Source organism: Dasypus novemcinctus, chromosome 20 (assembly GCF_030445035.2).
Source record: "Dasypus novemcinctus isolate mDasNov1 chromosome 20, mDasNov1.1.hap2, whole genome shotgun sequence".
NCBI lineage: Eukaryota > Metazoa > Chordata > Mammalia > Cingulata > Dasypodidae > Dasypus > Dasypus novemcinctus.
The window spans coordinates 22842368-22857689 of NC_080692.1; the positions used below are offsets into that span (position 1 = coordinate 22842368).

Sequence of the window (15322 nt, forward strand, 5' to 3'; positions counted from 1 at the left end):
ATTTAAAATTATCTAGTGCTGAAAAGTGACTGTCTTGAGAGTGCCAGAGATTATTTGAGTGAAACGTACAATCCTTTTTCCCATTCTTCCTTTTCAAAATCAAGGATTAAACATTGACATTTTATAATGGCTTTTTCGAATCTCTCCAGGATTATCCTTTGAGAGTTTGTATAGTCTCTTAACCATGGTTAAGCCAATTTATTTGATATAATGATCTGCTAGAACATATCCTTTAGCTTACATATTATCTTCTTTTTCACATGGGCTTCTACTTTTAAAGTAGCCAGTTCTTTTGGAAGTAGGAATACATCTAAATACATCCCTAAAGTGAAGTAAGTGAAGTAAAGTGAAGTAAGTGGTTTCAGGAGGAATTGATGATAAGATGGTGTTTGGGTTAGGTACTACTGGGAAGTGAGGGATAACAATTTTGTTGATGGCCCTATGGTCTTGAACAATTCTGTATCCTCATCTATTTGGTTTCCTTACTGGCAGGACAAGGGCATTACAAGGGCTAGAGCAGGGTATAAAAAGACCTTTGGATATGAGGCTTTCATTTACAGATTTGAGCCCTTCTTTGGATTTTGGCTTCAAGGGATATTGGGGAAATTTGGATAAAAGGTAGGTAGGATCTATTTGAACTTTCATAGGTTCTGCTCTAAGGTTTTGCCTATGTCAGTGGAACTTTTCCCATTAGTTTACAAATATATATATATTATTAATGATTTTTTTTGTTAGAGAAGTTGTAGGTTTACAGAAATATCATGCATAAACTATATAAAATACAGAGTTCCCATATACCCGCCTATTATTAACATCTTGCATTAGTGAGGTTATGTCAGTGGAACTTTTAGCTCATAGAGTTTCAGGTACAGTTTCAAGATCCTTATCTGGGGCAGAAATCAAATACAACAGAGAAAACAAAGGTATATCCAGAGCAGAGTCAACTTGATAATGAATAGTGGAGTCCTTTGGAAGCTCAAGAAGTAATCTCTCTGGTATGCATTTAATATTACATTTCCATTTGCAAAGTATTTCTCTCCATGTTAAATTTGCAGACAATAAACTTCTGTCAAATAAAAGGAAAGAATGTTTTTCAAAGACCCAAGAGCTATAGTTAGAGGCTGGGAGTTAGGGAAAATCTGGGTTTAAAAAATTTTTTTATAACTGCCTCCTGTGTGGTATTTTTATTCTGAGGAAGAGGTTGAGCAAGGTTGGCAGGGTTTAATGTCAAAGAGTAGCTTTGGAGTCTACCAGGAACTTATAAGGATGGCCATCTATATTTGTAGTTAATTCATCCTGTGTCTAGGGTTAAGGCAGGATATTGGGCACTCTTTTCTTCCTTGGAGCACCCTCACTGATCTGAACTGAGGGATTTTTCATTGGCTTGGTTTTTCTTTTGTAAGATGGGATGAACTTCTTTCCAATGTACTTCTGTTTACAATATGTACAAGTGTGCTTGTCTTTAAGTCATTATGGCTGTGGGCCACATAGCTGTTTGATCCGCAGGGCCACAAGTTTACTTTGGTTCCTGCCTCTTTTTTGTTCTAAAGAATTTTCAAAATGTTCTGCCAGGTATTGTGGTTCAGATAAAGGGGCTCTATCCCATTCTAATAACTGCTTTTGAATTAGGCATCCAGTTTCAGGTTTAGCTTCATTGATAAAATGAGACGAAAGGGTTGCTAATACATCAGCACCTTCTTTAACTCCCAAATGTTGTCAGAAAGTATTTTCTAGCCTATCTAAAAAAATCTCCTATTGTTTAATTCTTTTGTTTGTTTGTTTTGTTTGCATGAGTGGATGATGGCCCAATTAGTTTTTACTGGAAATAGTTCACATATGGCTTTTAGGAGATGGAAGGAGAACCTTATCCGGTTTTATTGGTGACCCACAGCAATGTTTGCCCAGGTGGATGCCAGTCTGATAAGAACCTCAAACTCACCAGTCTGTGAAGCTGCCTGAAACAACAGATTTATAGGGACTATACTCACGTACTACCCTATGATTCTTCTTAGGATAAACAGTACTTTCAGACAGCTCAACAGGTAACAATAACACAGGTAACAGTAAAAATGAGAGAAAAAGAATGGCCAATCTGATTCCCCAAGCATGCCAAACAAATGGGAACCAGTAACAAAACCCAGGTACCAAAGTCAGAATAAATGGCTGAGGAAATCAATGCAAAGAGGGTGGAGGTCAGACCTGGTGCTGACTTACCACGCTGGCATGGCCTGGACAAGCCGTGAGCAGCAAGACACAGGGGCCACTGTGGGTACTGTACCTGGTGGAAAACTGGGGTCCAAGATGACAGTCCAGGTAGACTGGACCTCCACAATAACTGGGAATTAATGAAAAATGCCCAAATAAGAATAAAGACTGTTTATTCAAAGTTTGCCTTCACGAGGGAATCAGCCATCATCACTTATTTTTGCAGCAGCTCAAAGGCAGGCAGAGGAGAGGAAGGTTTGTAGTGGAAAAAAAAAGGAAGACTTCAGATGTGTAGTGATTGGAGGCTGTTGGAATGCAGAGGCTGGAGATGGGCTAACAAGAAGCAGAGTGTCCTATTTGATTGCTTTCACTTTGTTGATTACGTCCTTTGAAGCACTAAAGTTTTTAATTTCGGCGATGTCCAATTTATTTTTTCTTTGGTTGCTTGTGCTTATATCACATCTAAGAAACCATTGCCTAATCCAAGTTCATGAAACTTTATGCCTATATTTTTTTCCAAACGTTTTATAGTTTCAATCTTACATTTAAGTCTTTGAATCATTTTAAGTTAATTTTTGTACATGGTGTGACTTAGGCATCCAACTTCTTTCTTTTGCATGTGAATATCCTTATGCCCTAGCACCATTTGTCAAAGACATGTTGAATTGTCTTTATACCCTTGTCAAAAATCAATTGACCATGGATAGAGGGTTTATTTCTGGACTCTCAACTCTTTTCCATTGATTTATATGTCTCTCTTTATGCCAGTACCATATTGCCTTGATTGCCATTGCTTTCTAGTAAGTTTTAGAATTACTTACCAATTCAGTGGCATTAAGTGTGATTTCTCCAACTTAGTTTTTCTTTATCAAAATGGTTTGGCTATTCTAGGGTCCTTGAATTTCCATATGTATTTTAGGATCTGTTTCTGCAAAGAAGTCAGCAGAATTTTGATGGGGATTGCATTGAATGTGTAGATCAATTTGAGGGATAATGCATTTTAACAATATTAAGTCTTCCAATCTGTGAACATGGGCTGTCTTTTCATATATTTATATCTTCTTTAATTTCTTTCAACAAGGTTTTGAGTGTCCAATGTTTTGAGATCTTTCTCCTTTTAAAATATTGGTGTTTATAACTATAAATTTCGCTCTGAACTCTGCTTTAGCTTCATCTCATATGTTTTGGTATATTGTGTTTCTCTTTTCAGTGTTTTGAAGGTGTTTTCTCATTTTCCTTGTGACTTCTTCTTTATTCCATTGCTTATTTAGAAGCCTGTTTTTTAATATCCACAGATTAGTGGATTTCCCAATTTTTTTTCTGTTGTTGGTTTCTAATTTCACTCCATTGTGTTTGGAGAAGATCTTTGTATTATTTCAATCATTTTATTTTATTTTTTCGATTTTTTATTTATTTCTCTCCCCTTCCCTCTCACCGCCCCCCCTTTGTCTGCTCTCTGTGTCCATTTGCTGTGTGTTCTTCTGCGTCTGCTTGTATTCTTGTCAGAAGCACAGGAATCTGTGTCTCTTTTTGTTGCATCATCCTACTGCATCAGCTTTGTGTGTGTGTGGTGCCACTCCTGGGCAGGCTATGCTTTTTTTCACATGGGGTGGCTCTCCTTACAGGGTGTACTCCTTGCACGTGGGGCTCCCCTACATGGGGGACATCCCAGCATGGCATAGCACTCCTTGCGCGCATCAGCACTGTGCACTGGCCAGCTCCACACGGGTCAAGGAGGCCTGGGGTTTGAACCGTGGACCTCCCATGTGGTAGGCGGACACTCTTTCAGTTGAGCCAAATCTGCTTCCCTCAGTCATTTTAAATTTACCAAGATTTTTTATGACCTAGTTTGTAGTGTCTCTCTATGTGTACTTGAGAATGTATATTCTGCTACTGTTGGGTGGAGTGTTCTCTAGATGTCTATTAAAGCTAGTTGGTTAATAGTATGATTTATTTATTTCTCCCCCCCCCCCCCACCCTGGTTGTCTGTTCTCTGTGTCTATTTGCTGTGTCTTCTTTGTCCACTTCTGTTGTTGTCAGCAGCACAGGAATCTGTGTTTCTTTTTGTTGCGTCATCTTGTGTCAGGTCTCTGTGTGTGCGGCACCATTCTTTGGCAGGCTGCACTTTCTTTCGCGCTGGGTGGCTCTCCTTATGGGGCGCACTCCTTGTGCGTGGGGGTCCCCTATGTGGGGGACACCCCTGTGTGGCAGGGCTCTCCTTGCGCGCATCAGCACTGCACAACGACCAGCTGCACACAGGTCAAGGAGGCCCAGGGTTTGAACCTAACCACTGGGCCAAGTCCACTGCCAATAGTATTATTTAATTCTTCCATTTTCTTGTTGATCTTCTGCCTAGTCATTCTATACATTATTGAATGTGGTCTATTAAAGTCTCCAGCTTTTATTGTTGAGCTGTCTATTTTGTCCTTTGTTTTATTTATTTCAGGACTCTTCTGGTAGGTGCATATATGTTTATAATTGTTATATCTTCATGACGTATTGACCCGTTTTATCATTTTAAAATGTCTCTCTTTATCTCAAGTAGTATTTTTTTAAAGACTGTTTTAAATGATATTAGTATAGTTACTCCAACTGTCTTATGGTTGCTGTTTGCATTGTATATCTTTTTCTATCCTTTTACTTTCAACCCATTTGTATTATTTGCACAAAAGTGTGTTTCCTGTAGAAGCATATAGCTGGATCTTATTTTTTAAATCCAGTGTCATAATCTCTGCCATTTGATTGTATTTTTTTTTTTTTTTTTTTTAAAGATTTATTTATTTACTTAATTTCCCCCCCTCCCCTGGTTGTCTGTTCTTGGTGTCTATTTGCTGCGTCTTGTTTCTTTGTCCGCTTCTGTTGTCGTCAGCGGCATGGGAAGTGTGGGCGGCGCCATTCCTGGGCAGGCTGCACTTTCTTTTCACGCTGGGCGGCTTTCCTCACGGGCGCACTCCTTGCGCGTGGGGCTCCCCCACGCGGGGGACACCCTTGCGTGGCACGGCACTCCTTGCGCGCATCAGCACTGCGCATGGCCAGTTCCACACGGGTCAAGGAGGCCCGGGGTTTGAACCGCGGACCTCCCATATGGTAGACGGACGCCCTAACCACTGGGCCAAAGTCCGTTTCCCAGATTGTATTTTTAATCCATTCATATTTACTGTTATTATTGATATTGTTCAATTTAATCTGCATTTTATCTTTGTTTTTCTTATATCTCATGTCGTCTTCCTCTATTCTTTTACTGCTCTCTTCTGCATTAAGTGAATACTGTCTAACTTAACAGTATAATTCTTTTAATGAGCTTTCACTCTTGCGCTTATCATATACATCTTACCTTATTAAAATCTACTTCAGATTTATACCAACTTAATTCCAGTAAGATATTAGATAGATTACTCTTATATTGTTCTAGTCCCTTTCCTGACTTTTTCTTATTAATGTTCTATATTAATAATATATGTATGGTACAGTCTTGGTGGGTTGGGTCAAACAAGATGAATTTATTGGCTTATATTGGCTTATAAGTATCAAATCAAGGTTTCAGCAAGGCCACATTTTTTTGGTAGTGTTCTGGTGATGTAAGTCCTCCACCACATGGTGATGTCCTTGGTCTCCTCTTCTGTGCTTGCCCTTTTGGTTTGTGCTGACTTCTGGCTCCTTCTGTGGTTTTCCTGGCTTCTGGCTTATCTCTCTAAGGACTCCAGTAGTGTGGATTAAGGCCCACCCTGAGTCACTTTGGCCAGACCTATAAGATCTTAGAAGGTCATCTTTACAAATGAGTCCACATCTTAACTGAGAATACCTCTCCAAACAGTCCTTTTTATTTTATTTTATTTTTATTTCTTATTAACACATTTTAAAAATTAAAGTTAATATGTCACATAGAATGTTACATTAAAAAAACATAAGAGGTTCCCATATAACCCACTCCCCACCACCCACCCCCATCATTTCTGTAAATTGTATTTTTTGAAGATACATATATCACAAAAAAGGTTACATTATAAAAACTGTAAGAGGTTCCTATATACCCCTCATCCCCCCACCCCACTCCTCCCACACCAACAACCTCCTCCATCATTGTGACACACTTGTTGCACTTGGTGAACATATTTTGGAACACTGCTGTACCACATGGATAATAGTTTACCCTGTAGTTCACACTCTCTCCTAGGACATTCTCTCCTAAGGTTATGGCAGGATATATAATGTCCAGCATCTGACCCTGCAATATCATTTAGGACAACTCAAAGTCCAAAAAATGCCCCCACATCACATCTCTTCTTCCCTCTCCCTGACTTCAGCAACTACTGTGGCCACTTCTCCACATCAATGATACAATTTTCTCTATTGCTATTCACAATAGTCTTATAGTAGAATATCAGTAAGTCCATTCTAATCCATGTTTTATTCCTCCATTCTATGAACTCTGAAATGGTGATGTTCACTCCACCTCTAGATCAAGAGGGGGCTTAGATTCCACATGGCTGATTTGAATGCAATTCTCCTGCTTACAGTTGTAGGCACTCTTGATTCCCTGGTGTGGTGGTTGACCATCTTCACCTCCCTATTAGTTGACCTGGGTAAGTCCAATGAACCGGAGAGTAGGAGTTGCAACCCTGCTGAGGCTCAGGGTCCAGCTGGTACATGTGCAGTCAAGAGACTCAAGTTCCCTGAGTATACACCATCCCTAGCATAAACCACAGGTTCAGTAAAAGTGACAGAAGAGGCATATGTAGAAAGGTCACATCTGAGTCCAACTCCATCACTCTCAGGAGCACAAATTCCAAAGTAGGGCCCATTGACATGGCACAGAACTCAAAATCCATCTGCTATGACCATATACCCTGTGGGTCTCCGTAGCCTTCAGGAGAACCAGTATCTAGGATTGTATATACTTTAGCTGTTTCTGGGGTCCTGCTGAGGTGTGCATAAGCATGACCCCTCTGATGACCTCCTGACTCTTTTTGAAGACTCTTAGCCATATAAACTCATTTGTCTTTGCCATTTTCCCCTTTATTCAAGGTCAAAAAGCTGTTTTTAACACATGATCGTACATGTAGGCTGAGGTATTCTGCTGGTCTGAGTTGACCCTTTTATTCAAGGTCTCTTTCTAGCTGCATCACCAGTTAGTGATTGGTAGTAATCAGTGCCAGGGAGGTTCATCCCTGGGAGTCATGTCCCACACTAAGGGGAAGGTATTACATTTACATGCTGAGTTTGACTTAGAGAGTGGCCACAGTTGAGCAATGTGGAGGCTCTCAGGAGGTAACTCTTAGGCATCCTGCAGCTCTAGACCTAGTTCATATTTCAGGCACACAGCCTCATAAGTATAGTCATCAGTATCAAGGGCTCATCGTTGGACCATCCTTCCTTGTTGGTCTTTGCTGTTGCACTTGGGGGATTACTGCTGTTCCATTGGGGAACGTGACAGAGCTCCCCTGAGTAGGAATCTGCACTCCCCTCAGTTGTCATTTGTAACTGCAACTACTATGAAAACACCCAGCATATATCAGAACATTTTTATGTCCCGATATACATGCCCTGGAGAACTCCCTCCCAACCACGTGTCCCCCATCAATAACACCCCACACCAGTGTTCCTCCCCTGCCATAGTTGAACTTCTCTGTGGTCCAAAACTTCTTCAACAATGAAGTCTAATATACTGCCAAATTCAATTAATAGGAAAATGAAATATAGTGATGGGTTTAAAGATTAGAGATATATATACTAATTTAGAAATACAAAGATAAAGTTAAAAATAAGTTGGTGTATTAATAAAAATGAAAAATATTATAGTTTCATTTTTAATGTTTTGCCTTTCATCACTGTAATAGGTGTTGTCCTATATGTACAGTGGCACGGCGCTTTCATTTCTTCCTCAGTGTCTACATCCATTCATTTAAAAATTTTTTTTCCCAATTTTTAATTTTGTATTCAAAAAAGTTTTAGATCACAGTAATTCACATATACAATATAGGAACTCCCATATATCCAATATCTAACCCTTTCCCCCTCCCCAGCAATGATTTATAACCATAGGGATGTAGATTAAAATTTAGAATGTGTCTTTTGTTGGGGTACATGATTCAGTCTATCATAGGTACAAACATGACAATACAGTGTTATAATTATTACTTTATATAATCATGTCGATTAAAGAAGCTGAGGAAAAGAGAGCACATATAAATTTATAGAACTTGTTATATTATCTTGTTATATTATTTCCCATGTACAGTTATCTTCATTTGTTCCTATGAATTCATATGACTTCATTTGCTCAGTACAATACAGTTTTCCTCCCATTACCTTCTTTGTGTTTTTCTACTCAAATATATTACATTACTATAAGTCCAAAACTACAATTATATACATTTTGTTTTATACATTTCCTTTCTCAATCAGTTAAAAGAAGAATGGAAAAGAAATATGCATTTACATGTCTTTTATAATTACATAATTACCTTTACCAATTGTTTTAGTGTCCAGGCAGATAAAGAAAATATTATGCAATGGATTGGTTTGAACAGCAGGAATTTATTGGCTCATGATTTTGAGGCTAGACAGAGTCCAAAATCAAGATATCAGCAATATGAGGCTTTCTCTCAGAAGACTGTGGCATCCTGGGGATGGCTGCTGGTGATCCTTAGTCCTTGACTTTTCTGTCATGTGGCAAGGCACATGGCGGCCTTTCCCAGCTTCTCTACTAGGTTTCATTCTGGCTTTTGGCTGTTCCCACTCTGGCTTCTCTCTCTATGGTCTTCCGTTTAAGGCTTCAGTTTAGGCCTTCAGTAATAGGACTAAGACCTATCCTGACTCAGTTGGGTAAAACCTTAACTGAAGGAACCACATCAAAAGATCCTATTTGCAATGAGTTTGTACCCACAGGAATGGTTTATGATTAAGAGCATGTTTTTCTGGGTTACATATCTCCAAGCCACCACACCATCGCTCTTTATTTTTAGTGTGTGGATCTAAATTACCATATGGATTCATTTACTTGCTTTCAGGCAGAAGAACTTCCTTTAGTATTTCTTATAAGGTCAGACTGCTAGCAATGAATTCTCTCGGTGCTCATTTATATGCAAACATCTATATTAACCTTCATATTTTAATGATATTAAATATAAGATGCTTGATAAATTTTTCTTTTAGTCCTTTCAATATATTACTCCACTAACTTCTGCCTTCCATTATTTCTGAAGAGAAGTCAGCCGTTAATTTTATTGGTGTTCCCTTGTATTAGGCAGGTTATTTTTCTCTTGCCTCTTCCAAGATTTTTAATTTTTCTTTAACTTTCAAAATTTTGACCATGGTATGTCTGGGTGTGTATCTTTGCATTTATCCTACCTGGGAGTTTATTGAGCTTCTTGGTAGTTCATTGGACATCTCATAGTTTTGACTATGAATATTTTTTTGTGAGATTCTGAAAGATGTCATTTGTCACAGCTTCTGGGTGATAAGACTTTATAGCCGAATCAAGCAGACATAAAATAAACAATGAATCATGACCAGGAAATTTATAAAATGTCTTCCCTTTATAGCAACCAGAAAAAAAAAAAGAATCATTATTCAAGATCTAACCTACAAGCCATGTAGTGTATGACAGTGGCCCAATGTGTGGTTTGAGTGGTTAATTGGTAATCTCCATGACATTACCCTAAAAAGATGATTCCTTAGCATCTCCTGAATCCCCACATCAGAAGGTACAGGTGTAGCCATAGATGAAGAGGTAGGAAGCTGCTTCTCCACTAAGACCCATCATTTCAACATGTAGATTGCCTGTCTTAGGATGTTCTGTCCATGAGATATTTAGAAAAACCTTTTACCTATTTAGCTTGCGTGAGGATGGGGAAAAACATTTTTCATGCCATCTCTGATCATGAATTTAGAGTGGACATTAGATGCCATTTGGTTCATTTTCCTGTTAAGCAAGATGCTAAACTGACTGCAGTAACTAAGCTACCCCAGCTTTCTGGACAATGTCTGATACCAGAAAGATGCCAGCCCTGGCAGTTCTTATGTTGTGTCCTCTCTTTACCTTTCAGAGAGCAGAAGAAGGAAGCTCAGGAGAGTGCTATTTAAAAATTGTTCTATCAGTCACCTACTGCACTGTGTTTGGGTAGATATTAAATACCAATGAACAATTAAACACATGAAAAGTCATAGTTTTAATAGAGAGTCCATTAAAATACTGTGGGCAGACCCAGCTACAAATGTGTCGCCAATGCAAATGCAAATGTGTGGCTTTTTGTTAAAAAATTGTTAAGACTTTCAAGACAGAGACTGTAAAGCATTAAATCAAGTCAAAGTCCCTTCTAACGGTGATGCCACGTGCAGCTGCGCAGGTTGCATGCTCACTCAACTGGCCCTGCTGCTATTATACCATGTTCTAGGAGATCCCAATGTAAGAATATATTTAGCAATTTGTTGGAAGCTTGTTTGCATGTGTATAGATCAGTTTATTTGTTCCACACAACACTAGTTTCAGGCAAAACTCTGATGTGCATAAAGTTTATCTTTCTAGCTCTAACACCTAGAATTTATTCACCTTATCTACTTCTCCAATTGTCCCTTCCTATTCTGGTGGGGGGAGGGGCAGGCACATTGTGCTGTATTAGGAGTTGTTAAAGGTCAGTTCCTCTAGCTGCCATACAAGCAACAAATATTTATTATAGTGTCTACTGTTGCACTGTCAACAGAGTAGCTACAAACCACATGTAGCTATTTAAATTAATTAAAATTAAATTAAAAATTTAGTTTTTTTGGTCATATTGGCCACACTTCTGGTGCTCAATAGTTGCATGTGGCATAATGGGCAGAGCAGATAGAGAACATTTTCGTCATCACAGAAAATTCTATAGAACAGTGCTGGTTTACACATTCTAGATTAGGTGCTGGGGAAGCAATGAAGGGGGTGAGATCATTCTTTTTGAAACTGCAAGAGCCACATTTCCTGTATCTCTTGATATAAGGAGGAGAAGAGAATGTGAGGTGTGGGAAATACAAGGGTTGTGAAAACGTTTAGGATATAGCCAAGAAAATATTCAAAAGGATATGTGGGAGGAAAGAAAATCTGAAGGTAGCTGATGGGTCTATGTTGATAAGAGGGAAAAAAGCTGAGCAGAGTTATAATCAGTCTTCAATTTAACATAACTATTCTTACTCTTGATTAAACATGCATTTGTTATATAACCATTCTGTACCAGGCACTGAGGGCTGCTACTGACGTTTAAAGACTTTGAAGCCAGCGTTCATCAGGATCCTCTGCCTCTGCTTTACATGTTGATGATCTTCCGGATTTAGCTCAAGGTTCTTTTCTACAAATAGTTGGGGTGATTCTACCTAACTCTTGAGAATCCAACTGTCTCTTACCTGACGGCAGCTAGAATGGTCTTTTTAAAATGTTAATTTGGGGAAGCGGACTTGGCCCAGTGGATAGGGCGTCCGTCTACCGCATGGGAGGTCCGTGGTTCAAACCCAGTGCTGATGCGCTCAAGGGGTGCCGTGCCATGCAGCGGTGTCCCCACATAGTGGAGCCCCATGAGCAAGGAGTGCGCCCTGTAAGGAGAGCTGCCCAGAGCGAAAGAAAGTTCAGCCTGCCCAGGACTGGCGCTGCACACCTGGAGAGCTGACACACAGGATGACGCAACAAAAAGAAACACAGATTCCCATGCTGCAGACAACAACAGAAGCGGACAAAGAAGGACACGCAGCAAATGGACACAGAGAGCAGACAACAGGGGTGGGGAGTTGGAGGGAGTGGGGAGAGAAATAAAATAAATAAATCTTTAAAAAATGTTAATTTGATCATACCTATTCTCAGTTTAAAATATTTCAGCATCTTTAGCATAAAATCCAAACTCATTAGTCTTCCTGGTCCAGTCCCTGCTGATCTGTCCAGCCTTGTCTCTTGCCACTACTACGGAACAGTGCAGTTCTTCAAGCAGGCTGACTCCTTCGTGCCCCTGGGCATCCAAATGTATTGTGGCCTCTGCCTAAAATTCCCATGAAATCTCATGGGCTGCAATTCAGATGCCTATAGACATCCACTGGAGAAAAGTCTCGGTAGGGACTGCAGGAAGCAGGGGAGCATATGTTCTGGGTAAATGTGACCAAAAATCTGGACTTTTAAAAATATGTTGGCAACTAATCTAAATAAAAAATAAAAAAGTGTGAATCCAGGCTTCCACTTCCAGAATAGTTGAGTATGGAAAATGGCATTCCCCCTCCCTAACAACACACCCATTTGTCTGGAGAAAATTACTTTAAAGATCATTTACAGTTTCTGGAAATTGTCCTAAGGACACAGAGCAAATGGAGAAACATTCTTTCAAGAACATCTACTACATCTCAGTGAGAAGAAGAGTCTGTGGCATTTGAGCCAAGATTTGCTGCTGCTTCTCTCCTTCCCCCAGCTCTGTCATGGAAATTTTACTGCAGGCTCTCTGTGCTCCAGTCCAGACAGCTGTGGTCAGGATGATGGGGTACGGAGGCAGGAGGCTCCTTATTCCTCCTGCTCCTAGCTTCGAGCTATGGTTTCACTCTCGAAGAGGCAGGCTGCAAGCATTTCTCACCTCTCCAGTCCTCTGATGCCAACAAGCTGTTACCGGTGGGTGTGGCTGAGAAAACCAACACTCCCTCCCTCCACCTAGACCCTACCCAGAAAGTGGGATCTCAACTCTAGGTGTGATAGGCCCAAAATACCGAACCCTGATTGCTCTACCCCAGCACGCACAGGGCAGGGGTTTCCACACTGGAAGGCACCAGCTGAGAAGATCAGGGGCTGTTACTTCCCCACCATGGTATCTGCTTGTAGAGCAGGGGTGTTACTCTGGGTTAAATGGGCCATTATCTCAATCTCCAGCTCCTGTGAGGTGACACAGAACTTTTGTTCACATTGAAGGAACTGACATCATTGGAACAGACCATGCAGATTTCCATGCTAAAAGGTGTGTCAATAGCAGTGGGAAAAGTAAGTTAAGCTGCAGTCCAGGACAAGGTAGCTGAGCTGGAGCCACGGAGGACCGGTGCATGGAGCAGCGGCTGGCAAAGGCTGAACAGGATGAGGCAGAGAAACTACAGTGCAACATGGTACACAAGAACTGTAGCTGGAGTTTGACCCGGGTAACCTGCTGGCCACAGATTATAACCTCCCAAAGGGCTTCTGGCATGTGGGACCCATGCTGGAGGGTGACCTACAGGCTCTGAAGTGAGACAACACACAGATGCTCATCAACCAGCTGTGGCTGCTGCCCATGGGGCGGGGGAGGAAGTACTGGTGGCGTGTCTGCTGGAACCCACCACAGGCCTGCCACCATTGCTTATGAACTGGCTGCTGTTCGCATGCTTCAAGGGCATCCATCCCAAGAAGAAAACCAATTTGGTGTGAGGTGAGGTGAACAACCACTGTGATGACACCACGGAGTGACTGATGGAGGTGCCTGGTGTCACTGACCCCTTGGAGGACCAGTTTGCCCAGGGGATTCAGGCCAAAAAGGAACGACTGGCCAAGAATGAGCTGAACAGGTTGCAAAACCTGGCCTATGGCACAAGATGCAGCTGCCCAGCGCTGCTGATGTGTGTCCTACTGGCTATCAGTGAAAGGAGGAGCTGGGCTATGCCATGCAGGTGGCCAATGTCTCCCCAGCATCTGTGGGGTGCTTCCAGAAATGCCTGACCAAGGAGAAGGTGCCCTGGGGCACAGCAAGAAGAAGAAGTTTCAGGGTGGCAGACTTGGTCCAATGGTTAGGACATCCGTCTACCACATGGGAGGTCCACGGTTCAAACCCCAGGCCTCCTTGACCCATGTGGACTGGCCCATGCACAGTGCTGATGTGCGCAAGGAGTGCCCTGCCACGCAGGGGTGTTGTCCACATAGGGGAGCCCCATGTGCAAGGAGTGCGCCCCATAAGGAGAGCCACCCAGCGTGAAAGAAAGTGCAGCCTGCTCAGGAATGGTGCCGCACACACGGAGAGCTGACACAGAGATGATACAACAAAAAGAAACACAGATTCCCGTGCTGCTGACAACAACAGAAGTGGACAAAGAAGACGCAGCAAATAGACACAGAGAACAGACAACCAGGGTGGGGGTGGAGGTGGAAGGGGAGAGAAATAAATAAATACATCTTAAAAAAAAAAAAAGAAGTTTCAGCCTCTCTTCATGGACTTTGCAGCTGGGAAGAAGAACCAGTTAGAGTTGCTGTGAGTCATGAAAAGCAAGATGTCTCAACTGGACATGAGGAGGGTCACCAATAAGCAGATGAGAGAAAAGGACCAGGAGGAGGCTGCCAACAGGAGAAAAATGAGTCAAAAGAGCAAGAGGAAGGAGGACTGACAGAATCCTGGGAGCAAGAGGAAAGGGGGCCCACTTAGCCAGGGAGGGACAAGGAAAGGGAGCTTGGGAGGCAGATGAATTCAGGGCCACCTAGCATGGTGGCAAGAGAAAGGAGGGCAGCGCCAAGGAGGAAAGAGGAGGAAGTAATAGTGGCACCCTGAGACCTACTCTGTAAACCAAGAACCATATACCAAACATTGAATTCTAGGAACTTCAGAGACTACGGAAGAAAGTGGCTGCTACTTTCCACAAGCTTGGGGTTGAAGGGACAAGATTGCTCTTGCCTCAAGAGAGTAAGTGTTGGACTCCGCAAACTAGTGTTTTTCCTACAGCTGAGACTTTAGCTAGAGATTAAGAATTAGGGAAAGAACATGATAGAAACCAGGAACAAGATCTATTTTTAAACAGCCACCTTTTTTTCCTTTTAATTTTGGAAATAGAGGGAGAGAGAATTTGTCTTATTTCAGACTTATAATGGATTGATTTATACATTTCTGCATTTTTAAAATAACAAACTTGTGTATCAAGGGGGGGGGGCAAGGAAAGATTACAAACATTGTCACAATTGTATTTATAGCTAACTGTTATAAAGATTATTTAATAAGCATGCTTATATAAAAAATAAAGAAATAAAAACAATGAGGATCTGGTTAGAGAACAATTAAGTGTGTTCATAGCTCCATGATACTAGTAGCAACAAGCAAAAGGGCAAAGCAACCAGAAATTTAGCAGAGAAAATCAGGGGAAGAAATGGCCAAGAAAAGTCCTCCTGGGATCA

General features: G+C 41.2%; 1 protein-coding gene and 1 pseudogene across 4 annotated transcripts in view; both read left to right on the forward strand.

The window, feature by feature from the left end:
• The window catches only part of GALNT8 (polypeptide N-acetylgalactosaminyltransferase 8), a 59707-nt gene that overhangs the window by 13196 nt on the left and 31189 nt on the right, over positions 1–15322 (forward strand). The gene's annotated exons all lie outside the window — the stretch shown is intronic.
• LOC131274781 (ribosome biogenesis regulatory protein homolog) lies at positions 13135–14924 on the forward strand (annotated as a pseudogene).